Here is a 15,324-nt window from a genome sequence, read left to right on the forward strand (position 1 = left end):
GGGCTTAGAATCTCAGTCGCGTCTGACTCTGCTACCCCATGAACAGTAGCTCCTCTGTCCATGGGAGTCTCCAAGCAAGAATATTGGAGTGGGTTGCCATGCCCTCCTCCAGGGGATCTTCCCAGCCCAGGGACTGAACCCAGGTCTCCCACAATGTGGGCAGATTCGTTACCAGCAGAGCTACAGGGAAGCCCGAGAATACTCGAGTGGGTAGCCTATCGCTCCTCCAGGCGATCTTCCTGACCCAGGAACAGGACCGGGGTCTCCTGCCTTGCAGACTCTGTACCAGCACAGCTACAGGGAAGCCCTAGTCCACTCTCAAGCCTAAGCTTCAAAGCCATTTTCCACTGAAATTGTCCCCCTTTACTCCTATCAGGAAGCACCCTCAGTTTCTCCCATCCAGCCCCCTAGGCCATTTTATTTGTATGTTGTTTGTTCCTCTGTTTGAAACCTGTTTATGCTTCACAGGATTAGATATAATATCTCATTTTTCTTTAAATGCTTACTTTTAGTAACATGGTTTCTAGCTCACATAGGTTGAATACAGATGCAGGAATTTTGCTTCTTTTTTTGTGGTTGATTCCAATTTTATTTATTTATTTTGTAATGAGGTATAGTTGGTTTACAATGTATTAAATTCAGGTCCAGAGTAAAGTGATTCAGTTAGACATATATATGTAGATACAGCTATTCTTTTTCAGAATCTTTTCTCTTATAGGTTATTACAAAATATTAAGTATAGGTGCCTGTGCTGTATACTAGGTCCTTGTTGGCTGTCTATTTTGTGTGTGTGTGTATTGTGTGTGTGTACGTGTGTGTATATGTGTGTGTACGTGTGTATATGTGTGTGTATGTGTGTGTATATGTGTGTGTGCATGTGTGTGTGCATGTGTGTGTGTGTGTGTGTGTGTGTGTGTGTGTGTGAATCCCAATCTCCCAATCCTCACCTCCTCGCTATTGCCTTTGGTAACCATAAATTTGCCTTCTATGTCTGTGTATCTGTTTCGGTTTTGTAAATAAGTTCATTTGTATTGTTTTCTAGATTCCAGCTATAGGTGGTATGACATTTGTCTTTCTTCTGTTTAATACGTATCAGTGTGGCACACGCTGCAGGAGTCCATTATGTGGACCATTTAAAAATTATCTCTGCGTGTTCCCGAAGAGAAGAAAATGCAGCCGCTATTTAAGTAGGTTATACGTTACAACTAGTTGACTAAACATTTAACTGAAACATAGCTTTACTGTTAAAGCAAGCCCTAATTAATTCATTAAAATAGTTTTAGGTCAGTTGTCAAAATCTTTTTCAAATCTCTGCGTGCACCAGCTGTTGGCTATCACATTGTATAGCATCAAGTTTGCTGGTCTGGTGGTTGAGACTGTTCCCACTACAGGGGGCATAGATTCGACCCCTGGTCAGGGAACTAAGACTCTGCATGCCACGTGGCCAAAAATAAATGAAAATAAAATTGACATCTATAATATTGAAAAAAAGAATTACTTGCATAATCCAACACCCAGAAAAACAGAGAAAACTAGTGTAACTGGTATAAAAGTAAGACTTGTCATGCCCAGAGTGTATCAGCAAAGGGGTACATTCTCAGACTGAATTAGTAGTTTTCAGATTGGGAACTGGGGAGAAAAGTCAAAATGTGTGTCACCAGGCTACACTCTGTTTTTCCATCGTTAACCATGACTGTGCCTTCTACCTGTGAAGAGAAAAGAGAAGAGGGGCAGGGACTCAAACCCTCATCCTGGAGAGCAGTTCTGATTATATCTTACTCCTGGCTTCCCTTTCCTTGTTCTATCGCCTGAAAAAAATCGAAGAATTTTGGACACATCAGAAGTCCATCTTCCGCCTGCGTCATCCAGCATGTGAACTGTTTGAAGAGGAGACGAAGCGTCTCCCCACAAAAAGTAAGGTCCCCACTTAGGAGACGTCCCAGCTCTGTAAACTGAATAGAGTGGTCTGTGGTTTTAAATCTTATCTGTGCTTTGTAATTTTATTTATCCTTTTAATTTTTAAAAAATTAAGTTTTAATTTTGTTAGAAAATGACTGAAGTGTCTGTCAGTAAATTATTCTCCAACTCAATTCCCTACTCTCCCTCTTGCACCTGCTGAAATGGAACTCAGAACCACTTTCAACAGCTTGCTTCCTTGTGCCATCTCTCTTTGTTGTTGCTTTTAATGAATAGGTGATGGAGGGTGTTTACAAACTTTTGCAGCTAAACGTTGATTATGTTTTAGTCAGAGAGGCCAAATGGCTGGTTTTTATGACCGGAAAAATAAAAGTCCCTTCACATTGTGAAAGTGCATTAATGCGATTCCTCTAGAGTGACGTAGAAGACCCTCAAGGCACAGTTAAGTTAGCGAAAGTCGCTCGCTCGTGTCTGGCTCTTTGCGACCCCACAGACTATACAGTCCATGGAATTCTCCAGGCAAGAATAGTGGTGTGGATCGCCTTTCCCTTCTCCAGGGGATCTTCCCAACCCAGAGATCAAACCCAGGTCTCCCGCATTGCAGGTGGATTCTTTACCCGCTGAGCCACCAGGGAATCGAATAGTTTGGTTGCATGCGTGTTTTTAGTGGAAAACCACTTAAGAATGAAGGATTGGGGGCTGTTGCTTCACATATTAGTGGGACATCACTGCACGCTCATCTTCTTTACTTTTTCTTTCTTGCTCTAGTAGACTTAGGTCTGAAGACAGGTTAGTTTGCTTCACCAGGGGGCCTTTATCATGATTTCTGCCTCTCACTAGTCACCTCAGTTGGAAAGGCAGCATCAGCTGAGGGTGAGCACCCCTCCGTGGAGAGGAGGCGCTGCCTCAGTAAGCGGGGCATATCTCAAGGAGAGTGGAGTCCTGGGACGGAAGAGGAAACCTAAGAAACCGGAAGTTCCGGGAGGCAGTCTGGACGCCGATGCTGCTCACGTAGGGGGTGCCCTGTTTCCCTGTTGTGCATATGTGTGGGCTCCTGGCGCCAGCTGCGCCCATGGGAAGACTCCCACTCCAATTGTAGGGCTTGGCGGGTGAAGCAGAGGGGAGAAGTCGCATTGCTAAGATTGCTCAGAGAGCGCCAGATACTGACCTCTGTGGGCCTCTGTTGGGCCTGGGACAACCACAGACTGAGCTTGCAGGCGAGCTGCCTTCTTGCCCCAGGAGAACCAGCGGGAGGGCTCAATGGGGTCCTGCCCCACGGTGCCACCAAAGGCCCCTGGCTCTGTGAGCTCCCAGGCTGCTCCCCGGTCCTACTCTCCTAGCTCTGTTCAGACACATGTACTCTTTGCAGGCCTAGATTAGAGTTGTCAGGACTCCCTAACTATTTCTCGCTGATTATAAAAGAGTACGGATGTGAGAGTTGGACTGTGAAGAAGGCTGAGTGCCAAAGAATTGATGCTTTTGAACTGTGGTGTTGGAGAAGACTCTTGAGAGTCCCTTGGACTGCAAGGATATCCAACCAGTCCATTCTGAAGATCAGCCCTGGGATTTCTTTGGAAGGAATGATGCTAAAGCTGAAACTCCAGTCCTTTGGCCACGTCATGTGAAGAGCTGACTCATTGGAAAAGACGCTGATGATGGGAGGGATTGAGGGCAGGAGGAGAAGGGGACGCCAGAGGATGAGATGGCTGGATGGCATCACCAACTAGATGGACGTGAGTCTGGGTGAACTCCGGGAGTTGGTGATGGACAGGGAGGCCTGGCCTGCTGCGATTCACGGGGTCGCAAAGAGTCGGACATGACTGAGCGACTGAAGTGAACTGGACTGATAAAAGAGTAAGACGTTGAATTAACTGTTGGTTTTGCCTGTGGTAACACATGCGTGGTTTCACTGTGTAATGCACTGATTGACTTATGATCCATAAATGTGTGTGTGTCCGTGCATTTTAAAAAATGTGTCCGTAATCATCATTATGGCTCAATGGCTGATTTTAAAGGGCAGTCATATCCTAGGTTGTGGGTTTATTTTGCCTCTTCTTTATGGGTCATGGCTGGAGGAGCTGAATGACATTATAAATGAACATAGAATTAAACAATTAAAGGTTTAAGATAGTTTTGTGGGCCCAAGACAAAGTGGAGGAAATCTCCTGATTTAGGATCGGCTTATGTTTTCTCCAGTTCTTACAAACATCACACTGAACAGTGAGCTTAAGGTTTCCAGTGAGTGTGTCAAGCTGCTGATGGGGCCTCCAGTGGAAACTGTCCGTTAGCCACCCAGATCCTCTCGAATCCGAGTGTATCTGCACTTTTGCCTCCTACACGCTGAACTTCTGACTCTTCTTCATAAAAGCACTCTTGGGCTACGAAAGCCCAAACCGAGGGCCAGAAACCTCTGGAAGGTGAAGATGCCCTTGGGAGGCCCTTAGCAGTGATGGGCAGATGCGGGACTGTGCACGCCCCACTGCCTCACCTCGGGTCAGGCTGCACTGCAGCGAGCCTGTACCCTTCAGCCAGCTGTGCAGGATCAGGCTGAAACCGCGCTCTCCTCTCCTCTTCTCTTTGTCTGCCCTGCTTCTCCTGCAGGTCCACTGGTTTCTTTTAGGAGCCTGTCTTTGAAACTCACTTGTGCCATATAATCTTTCTCTCAGAGTCTGCTTCTGGGAAAGCAAACCTCAGACAGGTCTTTTTGAAAACAGAGTTACACAGTCTTTATCTGTTAGCTAGCTCTGTTCCTGTTTGTTATTCTGTACTTCGATGAGGAGGCAACACTCACGGGAAAATCCACACTGCAAAATACTTGAATGATCTCTACAGTTCTGGTGGGAGCATTACATAGAAGCCCATATGGTCTCCATTGATAAAGGAACAACTTTTGAGCATTGCTGAAATGAACCCGCGTGCCACGTGAAAGTGCTGTCTGCTTGTCCTGCTTCTTATCTTCCTTTACCAATGTCCTTCTGGGACTGCAAGTCTAGCAGAAAGTTCTCTGTGTTCTGTCTTCTTGGAATGGTACTGCTTTAACCATTTCACCTCCACCCCCTGCATGTTAAGCGCTCCACGGGGAAGCCAGGGTTTAGATGGCGAGTGGGCGTGGGGTGTAGGTCTTCATGCAGGAAAAGCTCATGAGAAAGGCTCATGGCTCTGGCCAGTGCCCTGGGACTTTTCTTTTTTTTTTCTCCTTTTGAAACCACCCTTTCCCCCTTTATGTCCCTACCGTTGTCTCCAACTCACTTATCTTCTGGCCTCCCTCTTTTCATTGCCAATAGCGTCGGATCACATTTTCTCTCCTGTTTTCCACTGTGATTTTAAACAAAGCCTATAATATATTCCTCGGGACCAAGATACAAAAATAAGTTCTGTTCAAGCTTTTGAAATACATTGTACATGTTCATGCTAAGTTGCTTTAGTCATGCCCGACTCTTTTCGACCCTATGGGCTGTAGCCCGCCAAGCTCCTTTGTCCATGGGATTCTCCAGGCAAGAATACTGGAGTGGGTTGCCATTTCCTCCTCCAAGGGGATCTTCCCAACCCAAGGGCTGAACCCACATCTTTTACATCTCCTGCATGGCAGGAAGGTTCTTTACCTCTAGCACCACCTGGGGAGCCCTGTGTGTGTGTGTGTGTGTGCACGTATGTTTGGCATGGGCTGTGGATTATGTTTAGGAAGGAAGACTGACTACCAGTACTACAAGCAAGGGATGGCAAGATGGTATTCTACTCTACCTAGGTACCCCTGCCCCATTTTTCTTGTTTTAAGTTGAACTCTTTTAAAAAGACTGAATTTTGTTCACCAAGGATAGAGAGAGAGTCATTTACATTTCAAAAGTTGTTTTGGATGTTTCGACCCAGAGCTGGGTCTAGGCCAAGGGTGAAGAGAGCAGAACAAAAGATTTATCTGGGAAGTGAGGAGAGGGACTGGGAGCTAGAATCATCGCCAAGATCACTGCTGTGGATGCCAGAGGTGGGGGGAAGGATGGATAAAAGGCAGGCCCTTGTCACCCCATCCCAACACTAGTCCCTGGGTCCTTGTTTTAAAGGGAGGTAACCCGAGTCCTCATTTCAAAATGAGGAGTGCCCCTGGGTCAAGAGATCTGAAGCAGGCCTGGTGGGGAGTAACCAGAACAAAGAGGAGAGCTGAAAGGCTTGAGAAACACAGCATGCATGGCCGGAGAATGAGGCATCGGTGACTGGGGTTGCCTCCCCTGGGGCTTCAGGTGTGTGCGGGACACTCTGGGCCAGGTGCAGACCTGCTGTGCAGGGTCCCTTTGCAGCCGGCCAGCAGCTTGCTGTGCCACCTGTCTCAGCTCTCGCTGTCCCTCAGCCATTGTGGGGCCCAGAATACATTCAGAAAAGGGCCTACCTAAGAGATCCACCTTTTCGTTTGATTTAGATCAGTGGACAGCTTTATGCTCTGGAAGGCTTTGCCCTTGCGGAAGTTTTGTCCTTTGATTGACAGATTCTAACTGCTTTCTGCTTAGAAGAAAATGGAATAGGTTTTATTCTTGAAAGGTACCTGTTGCTGGGATTTGAAATCTTAAAATAGAAGTTGCCATTCCTTTCACATCTAAAAGATCTGACTTCAGAACAGGAATCTGAGCAAACTAAAGCTTTACTGCAGAGATTTTTTTAAATCGTTTTCTTCCCAAAGCAGAAAATTACACGTGTTGCAATAATTGTTTTATTGTTTTGTTTTTGCCAAAGACAAAAGTGAAAAAGAAGGTTTTATGAGAAAATATAAATTCTATTATAGGGGACACAGTGAAAAGAGGGAAACACAAGACACATTGATACATGGCCGCTTACAGCAGTCATCAACTTGCTTCTCTTGATGCTTATTTTTAATTTTAAAATTAGCATCCTTTCAGCAAAGACACTGGATTGTAATAGATAAATGGTGGTTTAGGTGGTTTAGTGGCTAAGTCGTGTCTGCCTCTTTGCCACCCTATGGACTGCAGCCCTCCAGGCTCCTCTGTCCATGGAATTTTCCAGGCCAGAACACTGGAGTGGGTAGCCATTCCCTTCTCCTGGGGATCTTCCACACCCAGGGATCAAACCCAGGTCTCCTGCACTGCAGGTGGATTCTTTACCAACTGAGTTAAAAGGGAAGCCTCAATAGATAAATAAGTAATCAAATTGGAACACAGATGAAATAATGGAGAATCTTATCATTTAAGAGCTGGGCAGAGGAGCAGGATTTTGTCATGAGATTTCTGGAGAAGCCACAAGAGTATGAAGACCAAGTAGGAAATCTACATGATGGTTTCGTGTGTCACAGATAAGTTAAGGTAACTACAAATAAACATCTGTTCAGTTCAGTTCAGTCGCTCAGTTGTGTCCGACTCTTTGCGACCCCATGAATTGCAGCACGCCAGGCCTCCCTGTCCATCACCAACTCCTGGAATTCACTCAAACTCATGTCCATCGAGTCGGTGATGCCATCCAGCCATCTCATCCTCTGTCGTCCCCTTCTCCTCCTGCCCCCAACCCCTCCCAGCATCAGAATCTTTTCCAATGAGTCAACTCTTCGCATCAGGTGGCCAAAATATTGGAGTTTCAGCCTCAGCATCATTCCTTCCAAAGAACACCCAGGGCTGATCTCCTTTAGAATGGACTGGTTGTATCTCCTTGCAGTCCAAGGGACTCTCAAGAGTCTTATCCAACACACAAAAGCATCAATTCTTCAGTGCTCAGCTTTCTTCACAGTCCAACTCTCACATCCATACATGACCACAGGAAAAACCATAGCCTTGACTAGACTGACCTTTGTTGGCAAAGTAATGTCTCTGCTTTTGAATATGCTCTCTAGGTTGGGCATAACTTTCCTTCCAAGGAGTAAGCGTCTTTTAATTTCATGGCTGCAGTCACCATCTGCAGTGATTTTGGAGCCCCCCAAAATAAAGTCTGCCTCTGTTTCCACTGTTTTCCCATCTATTTCCCATGAAGTGATGGGACCGGATGCCATGATCTTAGTTTTCAAATAAGCATAAGTGGTTATTTTGATAATTTGTTGTAGTCTAGAAAATACACTGAGTCCTTTGCAAATATAACCTCTTGTGATCTCCTGCAGTATTCTGACATGGCACCAGTCATCTTAATTGCAAACACTCAGGCTTAAAGAGGTGAGCTCACTTGTGTCATGTCTCACTAATCAGAGGGGCTGAGAATGCAAATGTTTGATTGATCTACGATGGGAATTTTATATAAAAAAATGTAACGGCAGTGTAGTGCAAAAAGGCAGGCAGGAGAGCCATTGATATGAAAGTTTCCAGGCTAGATATTGGAGAAGGTGTTACACTTGGTAAGAACTAGGGTTGTGGAGGAATATGTGGGGAAAAAGGAAGTAAACCCAAAGCAGCTCGCAGAGAGAGTGAATGATGCATTGAAGATTTGACAGTGAAATTCCTGGAAGACTAAGGTTTAAGGAATAACTCGAAGACTAAGTCGTCTCTGTGTGTGCGCTCAGTCACTCAGTCGTGTCCAACTCTGTGCAACCCCATGGACTGCAGCCCACCAGACTCCTCTGTCCATGGGATTCTCCAGGCAAGAACACTGGAGTGGGCTGCCATTTCCTGCTCCAGGGGATCTTCCCGGCCGAGGGATCAAACCCTGGTCTCCGGCATCTCCTGCATCATGCCACCTGGGGAGCCATGACTAGGCTGATACTTACGAAATTAATCCCCTGTGTGTTTTCTCTATAGGAGGAATGTGTGGTCAACACTTACGTGAAGTAGAAACCTGATCGATGTTCATATTAAACTTCATATGATTGACTTTTAAAGTCAAACTGATTATCATAGTATGTAATCATATATTCAATTCATTGCAAGTACATCTGGGTAAATAATGATTTTAGAAATCTTTTAAATTTCTTTTACTTTATTCTGTTTCCTTAACCATGCAGTGATTCCTCCTTTTTCCCAAGAAGCATTTAGGAGGAAATAGACCCTCCCTTTCTTTTTGGAGAAAGAGAACCTTGTCTCCCCAGTGACTCTGCCTCCTCAGTGTAGACATTTACCATGTGGAATTTCAGCTTATTACAACGTGATTCAAAGAGAATGTGAAGACGCTCAAGAAACATTTTTCATACTTATTTTCCTGAGGGGCCCCGACCAGCATGGGATGTGAAGATGGTGGATACATACTTAAAATGTTCGTTTCCTTCTAAGAAGTATGGTCTAGTTGAGATTCGTCTGTGTATACTGTGTGTCGTTTCTGCTTGATTAGAGGAAGGTGTTGATGCTGTTACAGTTTCAAGGGGGCCTCCAGCATACCATCACAGCTGCATCCCTTCCAGTCCCTGCCCTTTTCCGTCCCTAAATGAAGAAAAAGGAGAAGTAGAAGGAATCTCTGCCTTCATTTAGTGACTTCTAATTCACTTAAATTCCTAGTAGTATGAGCCATTTTTCAGTGGTTCTCTAGCATAAAAACTCAGTAGAAAAGAAACAGTGTAATTCATTTTTTATGGTACATTTTGAAGGTTCTTTGTAAACATTCTTTCCTAAACTCTCTTTTTTTTAGATGAAATATTTGATGTCAGGGAATATTGGATTGGCCAAAAAATTCATTCAATGTTTTTGGCCAACCCAATATACTATTTTAGTATGGAAACTGTAAAGCATAATCAAATGTAAACATCATGTCCTTCCAATCCAGCTTAAGAAACTGAACATTTTAAGTTTAAAAATAATTTGTTTTTTGTCCCCTGCCTTCCAGTCAGAGGTTATCTGTATCCAAAATGTTTTATCCACCATTTCCATGTTTTACTTCATTGTTTTGGCCCCTAAGGATATACCTTTGCATAAAGAATGATTTACTTCTGCCTGTTTTTGGCATCATAGAAATATCAGCGTGCCCAGGTACCTCCTCTGTTACTTATGTTTCTAGTTAGAACCATGTGTCTGAGCTTCGTGTCTGTTGGCACGCTTAGCTGTATTTCCATTCTTGCCGTGCTGAAAGCTGTGCAGCTGTGAACGGGTCGGAGGGCCGAGGTAGGTCTGCTCTCTTGCAGATGGACGTCTGTGCCTGTGTTTCTGCGGACGTGAAGTCCGCTCCTCTTAACATCCTTGCTCGTGGCTGTTTGTGCACAGACAACAAGCTTCTCTCCAGAGTCCATCCCTAGGAATGGGAGGCTGGATCAGGCAGTTCTTGGTTCTCATCTTCATCAGAAGTTCTCCAAGAATTGTACCACTTTTTCCTCCCACCTGTGGGTAAAGGATTCTTTTTGTTCTAAATTTTTTTCAAATGGTTGATGGTATTGTACAATTAAAAAAAAATTATGTCAATTTCTTGTCTGAAAAATAAACTCTAAGGTAATTTGGTATTTTCAAAACTGTCCCTGAATACTAATGGAGTTGGTCAATTTTCTCTATATTTATTGGCTGCTTATTTTTCTTTTTCTGTGGAATATCCATTAAAAATTTTTTTCAATAATAGATTCATGGTTCCATGTAGGGTTTCATTTTTATTTTTAATTTTATTTGTTATTATTTTTAATTTATTAATTGGAGGATAATTGCTTTACAATGTTGCGTTGGTTTCTGCTACAGTGTGAGTCAGTTATGAAGTGAAGTGAAGTGAAAGTCACTCAGTCGTGTCTAAGTCTTTGCAACCCCATGGACTGTCCATGGGATTCTCCAGGCCAGAACACTGGAGTGGGTCGCCTTTCCCTTCTCCAGGGGATCTTCCCAACCCAGGGATCGAACACAGGTCTCCCACTTTGCAGGTGGATTCTTAACCAGCTGAGCCACAAGGGATGCCCAAGAACACTGGAGTGGGCAGCCTGTCCCTTCTTGAGGGGATCTTTCCTACCCAGGAATTGAACCCGGTAGATTAAAGAATCTATCTGCCAATGCAGGGGATGCAAGGGATGTGGGTTTGATCCCTGGGTTGGGAAGACCCCCTGGAGGAGGAAATGGCAATCAACTCCAATATTCTTGCCTGGAGAATCCCATGGACAGAGGGGCCTGGTGGGCTGTGGTCCACAGGGTTGCAGAGTCAGACATGACTGAGCGCGCACATTTATATGTAAAATAGACCACAAGCCCCTACTGTACAGCACAGTGACTGCACTCAGTACTGTCCAATGCCCTGTGTGGGTAAGACTCTGAAAATGGATAAATACATGATGTGTAAGTGAATCACTTTGCTGTACATGTGGAACTTTTACATTGTAAATCAACTGTACTCCAATATCGAATAAAATTTTTTTAAAATTGTATGTGCTAACAACAGGTTTTATATAAGATATGTAGCAGATACATAGGATATTAGCAAATAAGTCCCAGCAGTTTAAAAGTGCATGCAATGTAGTATTGAGGTTCAGTTTTAGTAATTTTGGGTATAATTGAAGAGATGAGAATGGATGATATGGAATAGGTTCTTGATAAAGTTAACTCGATACTTCTCCGGGAGCACTGATGTTTCTGGGGAAGGCAGAGGGAAAAGGTCAAAATGGAGCCAGAAGAGATGAGAGTCGGGGAGAAAGAGGAACAGTAGCATCTGAACAGGAGGGAGCACCTAGGAGGGAGGGAGCACCTAGGAAGGAGGGCTCCTCCACGGCGTTTGCAGATGTTCCTAGGAGTATATTCTGTGGTCCACTTTGGATGCCCAGTGTGAACGCCCAGAAGCTGATGGTGCCTGTCAGCCCCTGGCAGGCACTGTGCCTGCTGACACAAACACAGGGGCGAGTGCCTGGTCTCCATCAGTGCACCTCCAGCAAGGAGGAAAGGTGAATGTAGAGAGAACCACAGCACAAGGCGCTCTGTGATCATTGCTGTGGAGCACAAGGGAGAAACTAGTGCACTCTGTTGGCAATGGGTCACATAAGCCTCCACAGTGGGAGAGAAGCGGTAAGTTAGGGACAAAGTGTTTTTTTCTCTTAAAGCCTTCTCTGTAATTTTAATTAGGTTCTTCTTTTCAGATTATCATCTCTTAGCTAAATGGAAAATTTCTGATGAATTACAATGACCAGCTTCTTTCAAAATCTTACTTTTATTCAAAAAACCCATGGTATTTTGTGATTTAATTTTTAGGAGGTATAGTGTCAATGTTTAGTTAAAGATAAGAATGTCCTCGTGTAGCTGAAGAACATATGAATAACTTTATGGCTGTAAGAATAGTAAGAATTTATCAAAGAGGGTAGGACGTTGTAGAGACAATTGTTAAAAAATTTATTAAAGGACATTACAGAATAACTAAATAAATAAGAGCTCTATCACAGTTACGGACAGAAAGATATGAAATAATAAAAATCTCCCTATTCTTTCTAAATCAAACTACATGGTATACTGTGAATCGAATAGCTATGAAATTTTTTTCACGGACACAAAAGGGTGGTTCTAAAACTGGGGTGAATCTAACATTGCCATAGGAGAGGAAATTACCAGAAATAAATAAGGCCCCTTAAAAAGGGAGAACGTGGAGACCGTGCTGTGCGAGACAATGGCCTTATAGCAAACGCAAATTCAGCACAGCAAGACCGCGACCCTCGCCCAGGGAGAAAGAAACAGACCAAGGAAACAGTCCGAACGCCGCGAACAACCCCATTTCCAAAATGCAGTGTGCTCGTTTACCCACCCAGTCAGCACGTATTGCGGGGTGCTGAGCCATGCCTGGCATTTTCTGGGTGATGGGGTTCCCGCAGTAAACAAGGCAGAGGATCCTTTCTCTGCGGGGGTCACGCAGTCAGAGTAAGGGTGAGGGAGCAAAGCGAAGCGGGAGAGGGATTGAGCAGATTTGGGGCAGTGCGGGCTTCTGAATATGGATGGCTGTGGTCTCACCGAAGGAGGGGAGAAGCGGCCGGCAGGGCCCCTGGAGGGCGCGCGCCTCGGGCAGCCGGCGGGGACTTTGCAGGGGAGCCGCGCCCAGGCCGAGACACAGCGGCCGGCAGGGACTGAGCCGCCGGCCCGGCTTCCGTGTGAGGAAGGCGGAGCTGGTTTGCTACCTCACACCAGACACAGGGTCTGACCTCCTGTAGGTTAGAGACTTCTCTGTGAACGGCAAAACTTTAAGAAAACGTTTAATGGCCTTAAGGTAGGAAATGTTTTTTTACTAAATCAAATAAGTTCAAAAAACTTTGAAACTAAGAACATTTGTCATCAAAAGTCCCTATAAAGACATCAAAAACACAGGTCACAAGTCTGACAAAAGACTGTTAGTGGCTCAGCGTGTCCGACTCTGTGGGACCCCATGGACTGTAGCCCACCAGGCTCCCCTGTCCGCGGGGTCTCCGGGCGAGAACACTGGAGGGGCTGCCGTGTCCTTCTCCGGGGGTTATGGAGCCAGGGTCTCCTACACTGCGTAGCAGGCGGATTCTCTACGGGCTGAGCCACAAGGGAAGCCCGTAGGAATAATAGCCTGAACAGGTGAAGAGCTCTAACCATTCGGGAAACAGACAGCTGGGGGAAGTCGCTGTATAACACGGGCAGCTCCGCCTGGCACGCTGTGATGGCCTGGGGCGGAGGTCGGGGGGAGAGGCTAGATCGTTGTGACTGACCCCGAGAGCTCAGCTGGTGAAGAATCAGATATTTCATGGTGACCGACCCCAAGAGCTTAGCTGGTGGAGTCTGCCTGCAGTGCGGGAGACTGGGCCACCCTGGACGCTCCCTACCTTACGTGCGGTGCGTGTGTTAATCCCAGGCTCCCGATCTCTCCCTCCCCCGCCACCTTCCGCCTTGAGTGACCGTAAGCCTGTCTTCCGTGTCTGCCAGCCTGTATCTGTTCTGCAAATAACTTCACTGGTGTCCTTATTTCAGATTCCACTGACAGTTTCATATCTCCCCAGTAGCGCACATCCCCCTACCCACGGATGCATCCACACACACCTTTCTGAAATGCGCCGTGTCTCCCTGTACACACGGAATGCTTGGTGTCCTCTCTATCATTTCCCCAAATGAAAAGCACCCGTCTTTGTCGCGCTTTATTTCAGACAGATGATGCTGACTTTAAAGCCTCTCTTCTCAAGCTCTCCCCAGCCCTGCCCCCCGATCTCCCAATTGCTCCTGGCTAAATTACAACTGATACTGTTCTCATGGATTTCTGAAACAGGCCCTGGTCTGTCTTCCTGACTCTAGACTGATTTTTGACCTTTAGGTTCTTCTCTAAATTATTTTTCTAAATATGCAAATATTGTTACATATACTTTTTAAAAATGAATATTTATTGGAGTATAGTTGGTTTACAATATTGTGTTAGTTTCTGCTTACAACAAAGTGCATCAGTTCTATGTATATATACATATATTCACTCTTTTTCTAGACTGTTTTCCCATATAGGTCACTACAGAGTATTGAACACAGTTCCCTGAGCTACACACTAAGTTCTTATTAAGGTAAGGCAAGGTAAGGTGAAGTCGCTCAGTCGTGTCCGACTCTTTGTGACCCCATGGACTGTAACCTACTAGGCTTCTCCGTCCATGGGATTCTCCACGCAAGAATACTGGAGTGGATTGCTATTTCCTTCTCCAAGGTTCTTACTAGTTATCTGTTTTATATATAGTTCAGTTCAGTTCAGTTCAGTCGCTCAGTCATGTCCGACTCTTTGTGACCCCATGAACCACAGCACCCAGGCCTCCCTGTCCATCACCAACTCCTGGAGTTTTCTCAAACTCACGTTCATCGAGTCGGTGACGCCATCCAGCCATCTCATCCTCTGTCGTCCCCTTCTCCTCTTGCCCCCAAACCCTCCCAGCATCAGAGTCTTTTCCAATGAGTCAATTCTTCGCATGAGGTGGCCAAAGTACTGGAGTTTCAGCTTCAGCATCAGTCCTTCCAAAGAACAACCAGGACTGATCTCCTCTAGAATGGTCTGGTTGGATCTCCTTGCAGTCCAAGGGACTCTCAAGAGTCTTCTCCAACAACACAGTTCAAAAGCATCAGTTCTTCGGCGCTCAGCTTTCTTCACAGTCCAACACTCACATCCATGCATGACCACTGGAAAAACCATAGTTTTGACTAGACAGAACTTGTTGGCAGAATAATGTCTCTGCTCTTCAATATGCTGTTTTAGTTGGTCATAGCTTTTCTTCCAAGGAGTAAGCGTCTTTTAATTTCATGGCTGCAATCACCATCTGCAGTGATTTTGGAGCCCCCAAAAATAAAGTCTGTCACTGTTTCCATTGTTTCCCCATCTGTTTCCCATGAAATGATGGGGCTGGATGCCATGATCATAGTTTTCTGAATGCTGACTTTTAAGCCAACTTTTTCACTCTCCTCTCTCACTTTCATCAAGAGGCTCTTTATTTCTTCTTTGCTTTCTGCCATATGGGTGGTGTTATCTGCAAATCTGAGGTTTTTGATATTTCTCCCAGAAAATTTGATTCCAGCTTGTACTTCATTAAGCCCAGCATTTTACATGATGTACTCTGCATAGAAGTTAAATAAGCAGCCTGAC

At 45.1% G+C, this 15,324-nt stretch overlaps 1 protein-coding gene across 4 annotated transcripts in view; it reads left to right on the forward strand.

Annotated features, from left to right (window-relative positions):
* The window catches only part of ZNF385D (zinc finger protein 385D), a 1,001,169-nt gene that overhangs the window by 808,507 nt on the left and 177,338 nt on the right, over positions 1-15,324 (forward strand). The gene's annotated exons all lie outside the window — the stretch shown is intronic.

The sequence above is a fragment of the Ovis canadensis genome, chromosome 26 (genome assembly GCF_042477335.2).
Source record: "Ovis canadensis isolate MfBH-ARS-UI-01 breed Bighorn chromosome 26, ARS-UI_OviCan_v2, whole genome shotgun sequence".
NCBI lineage: Eukaryota > Metazoa > Chordata > Mammalia > Artiodactyla > Bovidae > Ovis > Ovis canadensis.